At 39.3% G+C, this 15,524-nt stretch overlaps 1 protein-coding gene across 2 annotated transcripts in view; it reads left to right on the top strand.

The window, feature by feature from the left end:
• The window catches only part of LOC146768063 (uncharacterized), a 518,279-nt gene continuing 502,755 nt past the window's right edge, over nucleotides 1–15,524 (top strand). For both annotated transcript variants that reach the window (XR_014954527.1, XM_085577230.1), the window contains exon 1: nucleotides 1–15,524. This exon is cut by the window's right edge and continues 75,662 nt beyond it. The gene's annotated coding sequence lies outside the window, so the exon portion shown is untranslated.

A 15,524-nucleotide genomic window follows, 5' to 3' on the forward strand; every position in this document is an offset into this window, starting at 1 on the left:
AGGCAAACACCCTGGATTCTGCTCTGTGTCTAGTCAGTGGAAAAGTTAGATATTCCCCTAAGGGCAGTTTGTTGGGTCCAAAAAAACAGAGCAGCCTGGGGATGGTTATTAGGAAACAGCACATGCAGGAGCTTGATGGAATTTTGGCTGCAGTGCTCATCCCTTGGTGCTGATGCTCAGAGAAATGTGCTCTGGGGTGGTAGGAGTGTGGCCATCTATTGGTGTTTCTCAAATCTTCATTAGAGAAAGCATCCTCTGGTGCAATAAAAACTGCTGCTCCATCTTGGAAAGACTGTACTTTTCCTCAAAATGTGAAGATTAGTTATTTAGGAAGGGTGAGGTGTTAAGTGGGTTCAGTTTTCAGTATCTTGCAATGCAAAGCTCAATTATCTGCCCAAAAGCTATTTAACAAATAGCAAGGAATTAACAGTTATGAAGGAAAAAATAGATGATTTGGCTCAAAAAATTCAGTATGGGTAGCAGTCCAGTGAAAGACTAAATGATAAGAACAAAGCTCTAGTATTGCAAGCTGAATGTTCAGTGGATGGTTGCTGTCCTTGGCATTGTACTGCAGCAGGCAATGCAGAGTCTGAACTGAACTGAATTAGGTTTTAAAATGAAGGTTTTTCCCTAATTGTTACCTAAAAATACACATTTGAAAGGAAAAATTCAATGCATTGTCAAGTTTATTAAACTCATTACATGTCTAGTGACTGGTATGAATTTACGTATTCTTGTTTACAATGAACTCTTCAGGTAAATAGCAATGCCTTCAATCCATCTAACAAGAGAACAATTTAGATGTGGGTACCTAACCTTGCTGTCTCAAATCCACAGGACTGCTTATGTGAGTATACATGTCAAAGGCATTTAAAAAGATAAATGACAGTGTTTTATTTAGTATCATGGTTGTGTCAAATGAAGGAGCTGTTGGGCTTGGGAGTCCAAAAAAAAAATAAAATAGGGGAGTTGGAAGAGTTGTGTTTTGTTGGGGTTTTTGTTTGTTTGCTTTGTTTTGGTGGGGGTTTTTTTGGGGTTTTTTTTTTGGTGTTTAATTGATGTTAAAAATCCAAAAGACCCAAAGTGTGTTCTTGACCAAAAGTAACACATTTATGTGAAGCAGTTCTTCTAAAGAGGTTTGGATGGTGTTTGTTTGTAAGTCTGTGTTCCCTGTCTCGTACCCCTTTCAAGCTGACACTGCAGATGGCAGTGTTAGACTGTTATAAATAGACTTCTGGACTGGTGTGAGTGTTGAGGTGTGCATGTACAAAGCATGAGGTTCAAAATGTTTATCTCAAACCCACCAATCTAAAAAAAAGAAAAAAGGTCAGGTGTTCTTTGGACTAGTGGGGAAGACGTTTGGAGGATAGAAGTGGTCTGAAGTAGCACAAACCAGAGCACTTTAATACAGAAATTTTCTGGGAGATAACATCTTCTGCTTTGAGAGGCATTGTCTGGAGGAAATGAGTAGCTCAGCTTGTACTTATGTGCAGTGCTGTTAATTAAAAGGGGATTGGAGGACATTTCCATTACGTGATTTTCCTCTTAAGCTTCAATTACAGGTTTTGTTTTAAAAGGATAATTTCTGGAAAGGATCATAATTCATTGTCCAGTAAAGTACACAGGTTTCATTGGTAAATGTTTAAACAAGAGTAATGCAAGGCTATTAGCTGAGACTTACTGAGGTGGAAGTCCATCTGGCATAATTAATTATATGCAGGTATTTGACATTTGTAGTAGGGCAGTTTAAATAGATATAGCATGTGCAATTTTGTGATTTTTTTTTAAGCCTTGCATCATGTTAATGGTGTGGATTGCAGCTTTGGTTTTCTGACACAACACAACCCAGACAAATACCTCACAAACTAAGAATCCTCACCCTGTGCTTATTATTCACTATCAGCACTATTTGAAAGAAGCTTGAAATCATGATTATGAATGCTAAGTGGTTTTTATATCATTGAAGTGATTACTTTGTTAAAAATTTTGTTTTGATTCAGACATTTAATGAGTTCTTGGAACTTTTCTTGCTTTCCACTCTTTGCACCAAGGAAGTGGTGAGGTTGGTGAGAGCATGTGAAGTTAGCAGCTGGGACTTGAATTTGGTATGAGGTTGCATGAGGAATTTTCCAAGTTCACAAAAATATATTTCAGAAGAGAAATGAAAATGCAGCTCAAGATGTTAAATCTCACTTGTGTTAGTGGCAAATAATTGCATAAAAATAGCAATTTGGCATTAACTGTCCTAGCCATTAAGGAGATTTTTACTATAACAAGATGACTATCTGACATGAGAAATGAGGTATTCTCTGAGCTGAGTGAAGTTTCCACAGATCTACTCCTAGAAAACATTTCTCTGACAGAGAGTTTACTGTGGCTGTGAAGAAAGGGGGAATTTTCCTAGGGCTTAAATTTCCAGCCTTAAAAGTGCTTGCCATATGACTTGGGAAGTCAACCTATCAATGAGGCTCATTTCTATTCCTTCAATATTTTTATTACTGGAGAACTGCATTCCTAAGAGTTTGTTTTTTTATTTATTAAGTAATTTTATTTTTCCTGGCCTTGAAAATCAGTGCTAGCATAGAGCTTTGTCAAAAACCATCAGTGTTGCTGTTATATTAAAAATCTCCTCAAACATATTTATCTGAAGTAATAAAAGCTAAGCAAACAAAATTCTCTCAGGATTAGGAACTTCCTTGGGTTTAAGAGGGTAGACTGATACTCAGTTTTTATCTTCAGGGCTGGGAATATTACAAATGTAGAGGGAAATGCTAGTTTTCATAGTAAATGTCACACATTACTACAAGGTGATGGTGACTGTTTCTGCAGCTCTAGAGGGAGAGACCTTGGTGACCTAAATCAACTTTTGGGAGCCATCAGCAGCAAACTGCAGTCTGTCACTGGAAACATGGGTGGAATTCAATTGGTGGAAGTGGCTCCTGTGGCACAGGGTTTCCAACTGAGGCCTGCCAAAATAATTGAAAGTGGTTGCACCCCAAATGTGTACATGTAATTAGTTTCCAATAAACTGAGAAGATGTCAAAACAGAGCATTATTAGTTTATGTTATTACTTATGTTTCTTAGACATTCACTTGCTAGTGACTAAAAAATAAAAAGGTGTTAAGCTACATCAGTTACAGAAAATAAATACAATTTGTCATTTATCACACATGATACATATTTGTTACAAAAATGCATTTATGTTCTGCAGTGGAACAGTGTAATTTTATTTCTCCTAATCTGCTTTGAGTAGTATTTCTTACACAAAGTTTCAGAAAGTCCACATGAATGTTTTTGTTTTGCAGAGCACTCTTAGCATCTTAACGTAAGTGGTTGTTTGGGTGTTTTTTTCTTCAATTTCTGCTTTCCAGTGGGATACACTTGTGATATTTTATTGATAAAACCAACAGTGTATCTTTTTGCTGACTTTTAACCTTTCCTGTAGCAGAAGAGTAGAGATCTATGGAATATTTAGTGCTGGTGATCTAAGAAGCAGACCTTGAACTGCACCGTTTTCATCAGCTGTACCAAAGGGGAAAGAGCAAAAGCTTGTTTTTACTACTAAGCTGAGTGGATATGGCATGGAAATCCTGTAATGGCAAGGTATCAATTTGTAAAGTGATATATTTCAGAAGGGATACTAAATTTGGCTGTGAATAAAAAGCTTTATAAATGGAACATTTAAGAGGCTATCTTTTACTTTTCAGTGTAGGGTTGCCTTGACATGCATCATTTCAACCTGGCAGCCCCAGCAAATTGATGGAAGCAATTCAGTATGATAATTCAGAATTGCCAAGAGGCTTCTTCTGAGTCTAGTGTGGACACGTTCCATGGACAAATTTAAAGTCAAACTGATAGAAAGTGGATTTAATTCAGCTCTAAATTGTTCCAACTTTACATCAAGACAGTCTTGGTATCAAAGGTACCTTAGAGAGCATATACAAAGAGTGCATGAACCACAAACTGATTTTTAAGTGAAGGATCACCTTTGATTTACGGTGCTCTATCTTGCTTGACAATGATCCAGAATAGAAAAGAAGTAAAACTCAAATGTGGTTGCAAATGTACCTTATTAAAGTATTAATTCTAGGGCTAAATCCTTAATCCACTCTGTTAAAATAAACAAGCAGCTGCTGAGTTCTGCAAGTGAAAAAGTAGTCTTTGATATTCTCTCATGTGATATGGATATTTCCATGAATATGGGGTAGTATTTGTTCTCTAGAATGCCTTTTTGTTTCGTTGTCACCTGAGTGTTTTTTTGCCCCCATGGGAACAAATGAGTCATTGTTTAAAGTAGCAAAATTCCTGTCCCCGTTATTGAAAGGTGAGAAGGAGAAATACCTAGTAACAAACACTGGCAAGTTGGATAGCATAAACAATCTTTTTAATTTGTTGCCCTGGGCTGCGAGACCTACTCCCCAACTGACACACAAGACAAAACACGTTTTCTCCTGTGAAGTTTCCATGGAGAGAGCGATTCCTTAAGGCAGTGAATCACACGGGGTGCTCTGTCTGAGGATGTGCACATTACACATCCACCTGTGTGTTACAGATCTCTTGGTTCTCAGGAAGTTCAGCGTTCAACAACACAAAGTACATGTTACTGAAATGCTATTGTTGGAGACTCTGTATAACATCACAGGCTTCATTCTCTTTGCTTTAAGTCACTTTAGCTCTTGATTTCATTAAGGTCGCAGTAGCAAAAATCCACTACAAAAGAACTGAGAATTTGGCTTTATGTAGATATGAATGTCTTTATGTAACAAAACTAGCACTAAGAAATTTATTTGTCTGTTAAAGTCTACTCCCTCCCTGCTTTGACTGTATTTGTTAAGCTTTGTTTACCTTTTATTATATACAGGGCTTACTATTCATACTCCCATACAGTGCCTCAACTTCTTAGGTAATATGTTCCTAGATATCTGTAATTTTGCCAGCTTTTAACTACTTGTATTGGGCTTTTTCATGTTTGGTCTCTGCCATGAGTGAATTCCCCAAAAACCAGAAAGGTTGAGTAGTTCTTACAGTTGTTGAAGAACATGGTGTGTAAAGTACAGGCCACATTGGAATGTCAGCTTAAAATTTCCAGCTATGTTTTTCTAAATCTTGTAACTCTTCTTCATTGAGATAAAAATTAGAAATGCATTGTTAGGAGATTAAAAAGAAAAGTTATCTCAGTGAAAATTTATCTAGATAAGGGCTCTGGGGAACCTCACAAACTGCTTGGTAGGTACTGGCCCTTACTCTGCTTGTGTTCTGGTTTTGCAGTGCACGAGAAGCTCCCAGCACAGTTCTGAGGCCACAAATTGCTTAGGGAGGAATATGAGCTTGAAAATTAAAGTTTAGTGTATCTCAGATGATGACAGAGCTCTGTAACATACTATATTAGAAGAATTGCAGCTCTAGTACAACTTTGCCAGTTTTAATGGTGCTGTTTTAATGTAGCTTTATATTAATTTCAGATTTTAAAATACTTAATGTAGACCACAGATGCTCTTAGATGTATCTGATTCATTTACATTATGATCACACTGGGATTTAGTTTTGTACCAGTTAAGCTAAAATGGAATTAACTCATATGTGTCATCTCCCTAAGTGACAACTCCAGTGTAATGGTGACTCTTTTCACTGTTTAAATATGTTCAATGTATTAAAAACCTGAAATTTTGATTTTGTCTCACCTCAAAGCATAAACAAGGGTTACAGTTTTCATACTGAGTTTATTTGTTTTGTAAAAGGAGGTGGTTTTTTTTAAGCTGTGGGAGCTGCTCCTTGCTTGAGCTGGTTAAATGAAGACTAGTCCATTTAACATATTCTTTTTAATAGGTGTTTTTGTTGTGTAGAGTGAAGTATCCTGTTTTTTTGGAAGATACTCAGATCATTAAAGAGTAAGAATTGAACCTCATCCCTTACATATACAATTACACAGAAGACCTTTGGTAGGTAAATGAGTAATTTCTGGGCTTAGTATAGGTTAGTATTTCTAGGTGTACCTGTACTTTTTCCCCAGACCAAGGTAAACTGCCCAGACTGAGACTTAGGCACCTTGCACACTTTATACCCACTTACACAATTTAACAGGAAGAAAATAAGCTTGGAAAAACCTTCTTGCTTTGTTTTGCTTGTTTTTTGCCACCTGGGTGAGGTGAAGGGCCAGATTTTGCCCATGGATTTTCTTGCACAAGTTTTCAGAATGCAAAAGGCCAGATTCTGGTATTAGCTACAGTGATTTCTGACTTGCAGAATTATCTAATGTTTAGATTCTCATGGCAAAAAGGCAAGAGGTAATTGAGCCAAGCCTTCAGTTATTGCATAATGGTAAGTTCATCTGGTCCAAAGAGAATTGGAGGTCCTAAGTCATTTAAGACAGAGCCTGCACAGGGTAACTGGCTGGCTCAGGTGCCTCAGTAGTCAGTACCTCAGCTGGCAAAGATTAGTAATGATTTACTCTACTCAAGCATCCCACCAACAACAGGGAAAAAAGCCAACAAAAATCTGAAAGCTGATTCTCAGCTGGCATTACCTAGAGTGACTTTGCTGGCAGTGTGTGTGTGATAACATTTGTGACCCTCATGTTGCTAAAATATCTGAATATATCTTTGATGTAACTGCAGAGCACAGAACTTGGGTTTTGAAAAGCACCTGGAAAAGGAACCAGTCAACTGTGAGTTTAGAAGTTTGTAATTTTTCTCTGTCTAGTGTCTCTTGTACTTCTTTATTTTAGTAGTTTAACTTGTTTAAGTCATAAGTTGTTTGTTTTTTTTTTTTTTCAGTTTGCTTACAGCACAACAGAGAAGGTGGGCAAACTCTCATATTTAATTATGTTAGTACTTAAAGGGCATTTAATCTCTTTTTCAGTCTTTCAGCTGCCTTTCCTATGTTCACCTTCAACATATTTCGACTGTGTGGCTCTATGTCTGCCTCTGAAATTAGACTGAATGAAAGAAATACTGCCAGAAATTCTTCAGGGCTCCTCAGAGCTCTGTGCTCCTTGAGCACATCTGTGTGATATTACCTAAAATACAGTAATTGCTACAAAAACAAGACATATTAAAATGGGGAGAATATGTTAAATTAGTTTAAATTAAAAGCAAAAGCGAACAGTGCATACATCCCTGGAAACCAGTATGAACTGCTGGGCTCCTTGAGAGCATCTTCACCCAGGTGTGTCCCTCAGCAGTCTCCACAGTGCACCCCTCCAGTACAGGCAGCATTCCTGCCCCAAAATCATCTGTTCACAGTGCAGTGAGACAGATGTTTGTTCCTTTAACCAATTCCTGCATCTCATCAGCACCAGAGCTTACTGGTGCTGCCTTTAGGGGCACCTCCTCTCACCTGAGCCGGCTGTCAGGTGCTGTGTTTGCTTCCCAGCACTTGCTGACCTGTAAGGAAAAGTGCAAGTGAAAAATCGACTTTTCCTTGCATTTCTGTCTGCATTAAGCACACCCGTGTCCCTTGGCGGAGGAGCAGCAAAGTGGGGCCACGTTGCTGAGGAAATGTCAGAGTCCAGAGCATCCCTCCAGCTGTCCCAGATGAGTCAAGACCTTGGCAACAAGTCAAAAACTTCGATTTTAGCCCATAAGAGAAGCTATCAACTTTATATGAGAAATTACAAACCAAAAAGGTTTGAGTAGTGTAATAGAAGGATTAACACAAAGTGGAAAAGTAGAATTTTGAGATTTTTTTTTTTTAGAATATAATTCAAGAGACAAGCTAAAAAGATTTAGGCATGTCCTTACCTTCTTTTTCTCCTTGTCCTCCATACCTCAGTGTGATAGTAACACTTTTCTATTAGTCTAAAATACACACTATCCCACATAGATTTTAAATATTAGTAGAAAAACTGTAAACATAGTACATGTAATTTTGAGTATATAATGTGAGAGACACCCAAAGCTAGAAAGAGACTACCACAACTTCTGCACTAACTAGACCTCAGCAAGTCAGAGAAAAACTATTACAGATAAGAAAAAATAAACCTTAAAAATTCAACTTCATGCATTCCAGACACATTTTTGTTACCCCGTTTCTTTCCCACGTGGTGGCAGCAAAGGAGCATCAAAGAGGCAGCGGCGAGAAGAGCGTCAGTCCCAAAAAATCTGCTCCCGAGGTTCTGTGGAGGGAAAAAAAAAACCCATACAGACCTCTCCCCCACAAAAAGAAAACAAAAACAAAACAAAACAAAAATAAACAAACAAAAAACCCAACCAAAAATAAAAACAAAAACCACCAACCAAACAACACCCAACCAACCCCAAAAACCAAGCTCTCAAAGTCTTTAAAAATGCAAAATTACTGCATTTCTGAGACAAGTGAAACTGCTCCACCCATCGGGTAGTCTAGTTAAAAATGTTGCTTTTTAAAACCTTTCCTCTTTTTAACAAGCCCGTGTAGCAGACTGCACCATGTCTTTTGACTTTGGCAGATTTTAGCAGCTTTTTATGAGCAACCGGTTAAATTTCCATATGTTCTGCTTAGTATGTCTGATTTCCTGGAGAGGTTTTAAAAATGGTGTGTGTGTTTATGTACACACATAATGTAATGTAATCTCTGCAAAATTGGAAAGTAATACACTGACTTCTAAATGGAGCTGAGTTTATGGACCTGTTTCTACTCTCACTTACACCTGTTTTATACTCACGGAAGGCTGCTAATGTGGGTAGCTTTGCTCCTGATTTACAGTGGTGTGAGCAAGAAGTAGATTTAGGTCCTTTATTCTCAGGATCCTGATAGGTACCAAATATTGAGTGGAAAAGGGCAGAAAGGGCAGCGTTTCTCCACTGCAGACTGGAGAACAGGACCCCAGCTGCTGCTCTGGGGGCTCTAAAGGCTTTGTATTTCTGCAGGAAGGAATGAATTTACCAGAAGAGCTAAGCTTTGTGTTTGGTTGCCTTGTGCTGGCCTGATGTGGCACACTGGGTGTGTTCCAGGTGAGCACATCTGTGCAGTGACCTCTCTAGATTAGAGCTGTGTCCTTCCCACTGGATGGGAAAAGATGATCAAGGGCTTGGCCAGCAAAAAATAGATATTTTTCTCTTAATGTAATGGGTTTCACCAGCACAGGATGGTAGCCCCAAATACCCTTTTTATTTTTTTTTTTAATGACTTTATCTGGCAAAGCTTTTTGAGGCAAGGTCTAATTTTCATGGGATTTTTTTTGTCTGCTTAGTCACTACTTATTTTCATGCCTGTGCCTAAACTAGCAAATAAGCACATCACGGATCCAAGAAACTTTTATGTTAAGTCTTAAATCTTGCTTTAACTTTTACCTCTGTATAAATCCTGGGTGACCTAACTGATTCCTGTGGATTTACACCATTAAAAATATTAAGATATTAAGATATTAATAATTACTTATTTTAAGGGTTTCCTTAGACCTAAAATTTGATTCTGTTTTTAATAAGTCAGGTATGACTGTAATGAAATCACTGGTGTTATGTGGATGTGAAATCCTGATGGGGGCAATAGAGCTTGAGTTCTGTTTTACATTCCATGGGCAAACCTTCCAGTGATTCACTTCTGCCCAAATTTGCCCACTGAATTTCGGAGGAATGCAAAATCAAGTCCTTTGGGTTCAGTCACAGCCCACTGACCCGTGTAGTTGCACAGTGGTTTTCTCTTTTCTGTCCAAAATTTTGGCAGTTGGAGTCCCTTTGAAGATTTTGCTCCTGAATCCACCTATTGGTATAAGATTATTCTGGCTGAATCTCAAGATGAGTTCCCTTTTTGAATCTTGGAGAGTGAATGCAAAATACTCAGCTTCCAAAAGAAACCCTGTAAAGAACGAATCTGGTTGCCAAACCCTTTAGCCCTTTTTTTGTTTGTTTGTTTTTCTTGTACCTTTTTAGAGGGAAAACGCTCTTATGCATATCCATTGAGGAAAAAAAATGAGCTTTTACTCTTTTTCCTCCTCCCTTTTCTTCCTAAATGATGTGTCTAGAGTTGCTCTGCTTCTTATAACACTCCTGAGTATCAGGAGTTACACCATAAAGGCATTGGTGTAACAACTGAGATGGATTTTAAGACAGGCACATGAAGTCCTCCATTAGGCAACCATGGTATCTGCACTTCATTAGAGTTGCCTAATTCTGTTAAAAAATCCTGTCAACATCTCTAACTAGTTAGGTATATTGGCCCCCAAAAAGTTGTTCCAGAACTGTGTTCCTGTGTTGAAGCTGTTGGTTTAGTGATAACTTTCTTATTTCAAACCAAAATGTGCCCACGTGCAGCTTACAAGCCATTGGTTCCTGTGTCTAACTACTGCTTTAGTTTAAATGGAAAACCCAGTTTGGCTCCAGCTGAAGGGATTTTTTTCTGGTTTTGCTCCATTACAATCTTTGTTATTCATAGGTTTGCTTTGTGTTGGAGGGGGTAGAACTACAGCTGGTAGAAACCTGTCTGTAGGTGCTGAAAATACCATAGTAGCACTCTGATCTCAAGTCTCAAGCAAATTTCCCAGTGATTTTGGCTTAGGTTTTGCATTATAAGTTTCCTTCTATCTTCTGCATCTGGAGGTGAATCTCTGCCTTGAGTGCAGAACTTAATTTACCTTTCTACTAATGAGTGCTTCTAATGGTGGGTGCTGTTTTCTAGTGAAAGAGGTAATTAGTCTTCTTTCACCAGAGAACAGCACTTTGCCATGGGGGAAGAGGTTGGTTTTTTTTTTTTTTCCCACAGTCCCTATGAATCCCTTGTTATTATTGTTGTCTAGTATAGGCAGGCATGGAAAATTTTTTAAAATTTTATTAAATTAAATCCATTAAGGAAAGATTGGCAGAATCATTTGAATTGATATAATTTTGATTATAAGTTTATTATGCCTTGATGATGGATGAGTCAAGGAAACAGACATTTTTCATGACAGAATCAGGTTAACTTGCTGGTGAAATATAATTTTCTAGTTGCCTTTAGTATTTGTGGCAGTGAGGCCTTTAAGTTTGAAGCCATATGTGCTCTTCACATCACTGCTGGCTGAAGGAGCATTATTTTGAATTATGCCAGCTGCAGACGTGGACCTCCATGTGTGGGGCCATGTTACAGGTGGAACAATCTTGAAAGGCAAAGTTATGGTTTTCAGCAGGATTTTAGCCAAATTTTAGCTGAAAAGATAAAGCACTTTCAAGGGCTTCTCCCTTCCCTGTGTACACGTGTGAAGGGTTTTCTTTTTGACAGGGTGAGAGCTGTTTGGCATTGCTTCAGCTTTGTCCAAGGACTGTCAAAGCATGTCAGAAAAAGGGTGAGAGAAGGTAATGCTTGCATGCTGCTAGACCACCTAGAGTTGCCTTCTGAGTGCTCTCGCCCCTCTTCTCTGTGTCTCATGATAAATCTGCCTTTTGTACTGCCTGTGGGTATTGTTTAATTGTCTGAGGCTCTGTCTTCTCCCTGCTGTCACCAGACCTTCATCTCTGTAAAACTGAAAGCTGCAAAGAAGTTCTTTGTGGCCCTCCTGGCCCTGACGTTTTGTTTCCCCTCTTCAGATGCATCTTAACTCTCTCGTGCTATTGCTTGTGATTTAAAAATCAACAGTCATGTATTTCCTTTTCTGTTGGCTTTGGTCACTGAGCACAGAAAATGATTTTGCTTCTACGAGTGTCAGGCTCTTGAGGGCAGGCATACATGGTCACCAGAGTAGGGCCTTGAAGCAGAATATGTTGTCCCAGATTTGAAGAGGGCAAGGCTTATTTTGCATGCAAATAACAGAGTATGTATCTTAACTTTTAATTCAATTGGCTGCTCGAAGTGATCTACAGAGCTTCTTATTGTCATTCACAGAAGGGGCAGGATTGCTGGGTCAGGTCATTCCAATCCATGTGTCATTTTGTCTGTATGTCATAAGAGAAAATCCTGGACTTGTGGTTAGACTGGAAGACTTACCACTTTTAATATATATTGTTCCCCTTTTCCCTTCTGTTTCCCTTTGTTCTTATTAACAAATACAAACAGGATCCTAAAGAGGAAATATGGTTGATGTTTTGAGGGGATGAAAGGCAGCAATCCTATTTTTAAGTAGTCACTAGAGATGAGGAGGTTCAGGCACCATTCCTCAATTATTCCCTTGTAAAGGCAGGATCCCACTGCAGAACAAGTAGTCACAGATTAACTGAGACTCTGATTTCAGACAAAGAACCATTGGGCTTCTCCAGATGTTTCTTCAGATTCTTCTCCAGATTCAACCAGTTACTCTTTTTCCGTTTAAAGCTGACAGTTAAAACTGTTTAAAATGGTTCCCTTTTGCAGATTGTTGCCTGAAGATCACAAAAGGTACTAAGAACATTAAAAATAAGGAAGTAAAAAATTAGGCAAGAAATACAAAGGAATGGAATGCATAACCCCTCTCTCCCCAGTATTTACCTTGGAGTGTTCCCCTTAGAGATCATCCCATAATGTCAGCTCTGTTTACTCCTTGAGTAAATGTCTGGTGTCACTTTAATAAATCAGATGAACTCCGCTCAGAGAGATATGAAGGCTGTCATTTGATCATTAAGATTATTTACTGTAGGGTATGTAGCTGAAATACAATAGTAACACAGACACACACAAACTCCTAAACAGAACCAAATTAATGGATGAAGCCTGACACAGTATGTTTTAAGGTAAAAGGACATAAGTCAATCAATACCTAGTTTAGATCATTGTGATGGTGTTTGACGCAGAACATTCTGAGCCAATCCAAAATAGTACAGCCTGTTTTAAGTAAATCAGTGCAATACATAAGACTGATTTTTATGGGCCATCTGTACATAACAGACTGCTTTCAGATATTTTTTCCAAACACTATGAGATGTAACTTGCAGCTCACAGAGCAATGTAGGCAGTGTGAGTTGTAGGTGTATTTACAATTGCAAAACTGTGCTTTTATCCATGGAGTTTGCTCCCCTTAGGGAAGAGCAACATGATGTTGACACATTATCACCTGCATTTCTTTGTTTCTGTACTCTAGAAATGAGTTGTTTCCATTTTGTCATTCATGTCTTCAAAATCAGAGTGCTCGTAAGAGAAATATGTCCTCAGTTGGCCCCAGAGGTTGTAGTTAGGAATATTATTATTTTTTTTTTTTCTTCTTGCTTTCAAGATAGAGATAGCTTTTCATTACAATTATAAATGGTGCCAACATGATTCCTTGAGAAGCCAACAGACACCGACAGAGTCCTGGCAGCTCTCTGACTTTGCAGCTTAATCCTGGTTGAATCCCTCTGCAGCTGAGCAAGGCCCAGGGCAAGGGGCAGGCTCTGATACCTAAATGGATGATGAGATGGCAGGGAGGCCAGCCTGCCTTCCCTGGGAGGGTCTGCAGGTGCTTTCTGACAGTGCAAGCTGTGATCTGATGTGCACCTGGGTGTCATCCAGGACAGACAGGAAACTGCAGGGTTGTGCTGCTCCTGAAAACTCCTTCACGATAAGCCCAGGTGGAGACTGATGGCTTAGTGTGAAGACAGTAAGAGCAAAGACCTGCTAAGAAACTCTGTTTATTACAAGTGTTCCCCCACACCAGGAGTGCCCCAGGACTTGCACTTGGTGATCCTCAGGTGCTGGAGAAATAATCGTAGCACTGGGGTGGGTGCTGCCTTCCTCCCTAGGCTTTTGTGAGGCCGGTGGGGTGCAGTTAATGGCCTCAGGAGCTGCACCTCACCTGGATGTGCTGCCTGCAGAACCTTGCACACCTGTGGGGTCCAATTGCAGCCCATGGGCTGGGCTGGGTGGAGTTTCAGGAGGAAGTCTGGAGCTTTTGTGTAGCAGAGCTGTTAAAGGTGTGCTGAGCTTCTGTGTGAGTAAACCCCACCTGTTGCAGAATTTCTGAGAGACAGAGGTCATGGTTTATGTTTGGAATGAGGTTTGAGCCACCCCTCAGCCTTGGTGGGGTCTCGAAGCCTTCGATGCAGTGAGAATTCAGTTGTGGCACAGTCAGAAATTGTGTTAAGGTAACTACAAAGTAATCAGCTATCTGAGCATGAATTAGAGCAGAGCTGCAGTGTGAAAAGTTTAGCCACCTGAAGGCAAAGGTAAACGATGTTAGTGTGCCAATCAGAGTGCCTTTGTAACTGTCAACTATGTAGAAGCTTATATAAACTACCATCTTATCTTGAATAAGGGGGGAACGTTTGATTAACCACATTGGTTCAGATCTGCGTTTGTCTTGTCCAGCTTCCCTTTTTTCTGATATTCTCCTTTCAGCAGAGAGAAGTGCAATTCCTCAGGGCAGCAAAAGCCACAGTGAGCAAAACATGGTCATATGTTCTACAAAAAGCTGCTTTATAATCCCTTCTTTTTTGGCAGCACACCCTGCTGCCCATGTACACCTGTAATATGCATGATTCAAATGGGGTTTGGCTGTGGTAACTAAGCTGAAACAGACTGGGGGGAAAATAATTTTATTTGGAAAGAAAGCACCTGAGGTGTTATAGCCTGTGTTCTTCTGTTGACATTTTCGTGTTTGTAAAACCTCACAGTTTGATTTGTTGATCCCACAAAATCATCAGGGGACTGAAACACCTGAAAAGACTGTTTGCCATGAAAACAGATAGTGGGAAATGTACTGGACCACTCTGCTAGTCACTTGAAACAGTAAAAAATTAAATAAATATGAGAGACAGAGAGAGAGAGAGAGAGTGGTGGGGAAATGGCAAAACAAGCAGTGGGAAATGCCATTCTAAATTTGTGTGGTCTAGGATCTCTAATGATGGGCTTTTATCCCATTACATCTAATTGACATAGAACTTTATCATTAACAAATTGAGAAGTATTTACTCCCTGAAATATTTGGGACATTTTAGTGACTTTCTATTCATGCTAGACTGTTGAAAGGACTATTACAGCCTGGCTGACAAGTAACCTGGGAAAGTGATCCAGCAGTCTTCAAAGTTAATGGCATGTCATTTGTCACGGGCCTTGCAGGTGTGACTCTGTTTCTGTGTTCTAATATGTGATGGAGTAATAGCTGGATTGCAGGCCTGTTGCCAAGCATAATGCACATTCTGTGAGTGTCACTGGTGCAGAATTGCATAAATCTTACTAACAGTGAGAAGTTTTGAAATGCATGATCTTTCTCTTCTAAGGTCAAGCAAGACTACACCATAACTTAATTTTAGCCTTGCTGTCTCTGCAGTCAACATTGGCTGCTCAGTGTCTTCTTCTGAAGGCTTAATTTTGAAGGGCATCATTATTTTATTGTGTTGCTTTGTTTTGGTTTTTCTTGTTTCCTTCCATCTCCCCCTCTCTCCATTTTATTGTGTTGTTTTGTTTTGCTTTTTCTCCTTTCCTTCCATCTCCCCCCCCAGCCTCAGCCAAGAATAGCAAGAGTGAACTGGCTCTGGAAGAGTGTTTTGTAAGGAATTTTTGTGTTCACTTCCAGGCCTTTGCACCGTGTCAGAGCAGAAGAGGTGGCATTTATTCTAACTGCATGACTGAGGATGGGAAAAATTCTCAGATGGCTAACAGCAGCTTTACCAGGACTATCAGTGGGATGCTGCAAAGGTTGAGGTACAAAAGCTGCTGAAGTAACTTCCATACAGGAATGTGCTCTTTG

Source organism: Lonchura striata, chromosome 3, assembly GCF_050655825.1.
Source record: "Lonchura striata isolate lonStrDom1 chromosome 3, ASM5065582v1, whole genome shotgun sequence".
Classification (NCBI taxonomy): domain Eukaryota; kingdom Metazoa; phylum Chordata; class Aves; order Passeriformes; family Estrildidae; genus Lonchura; species Lonchura striata.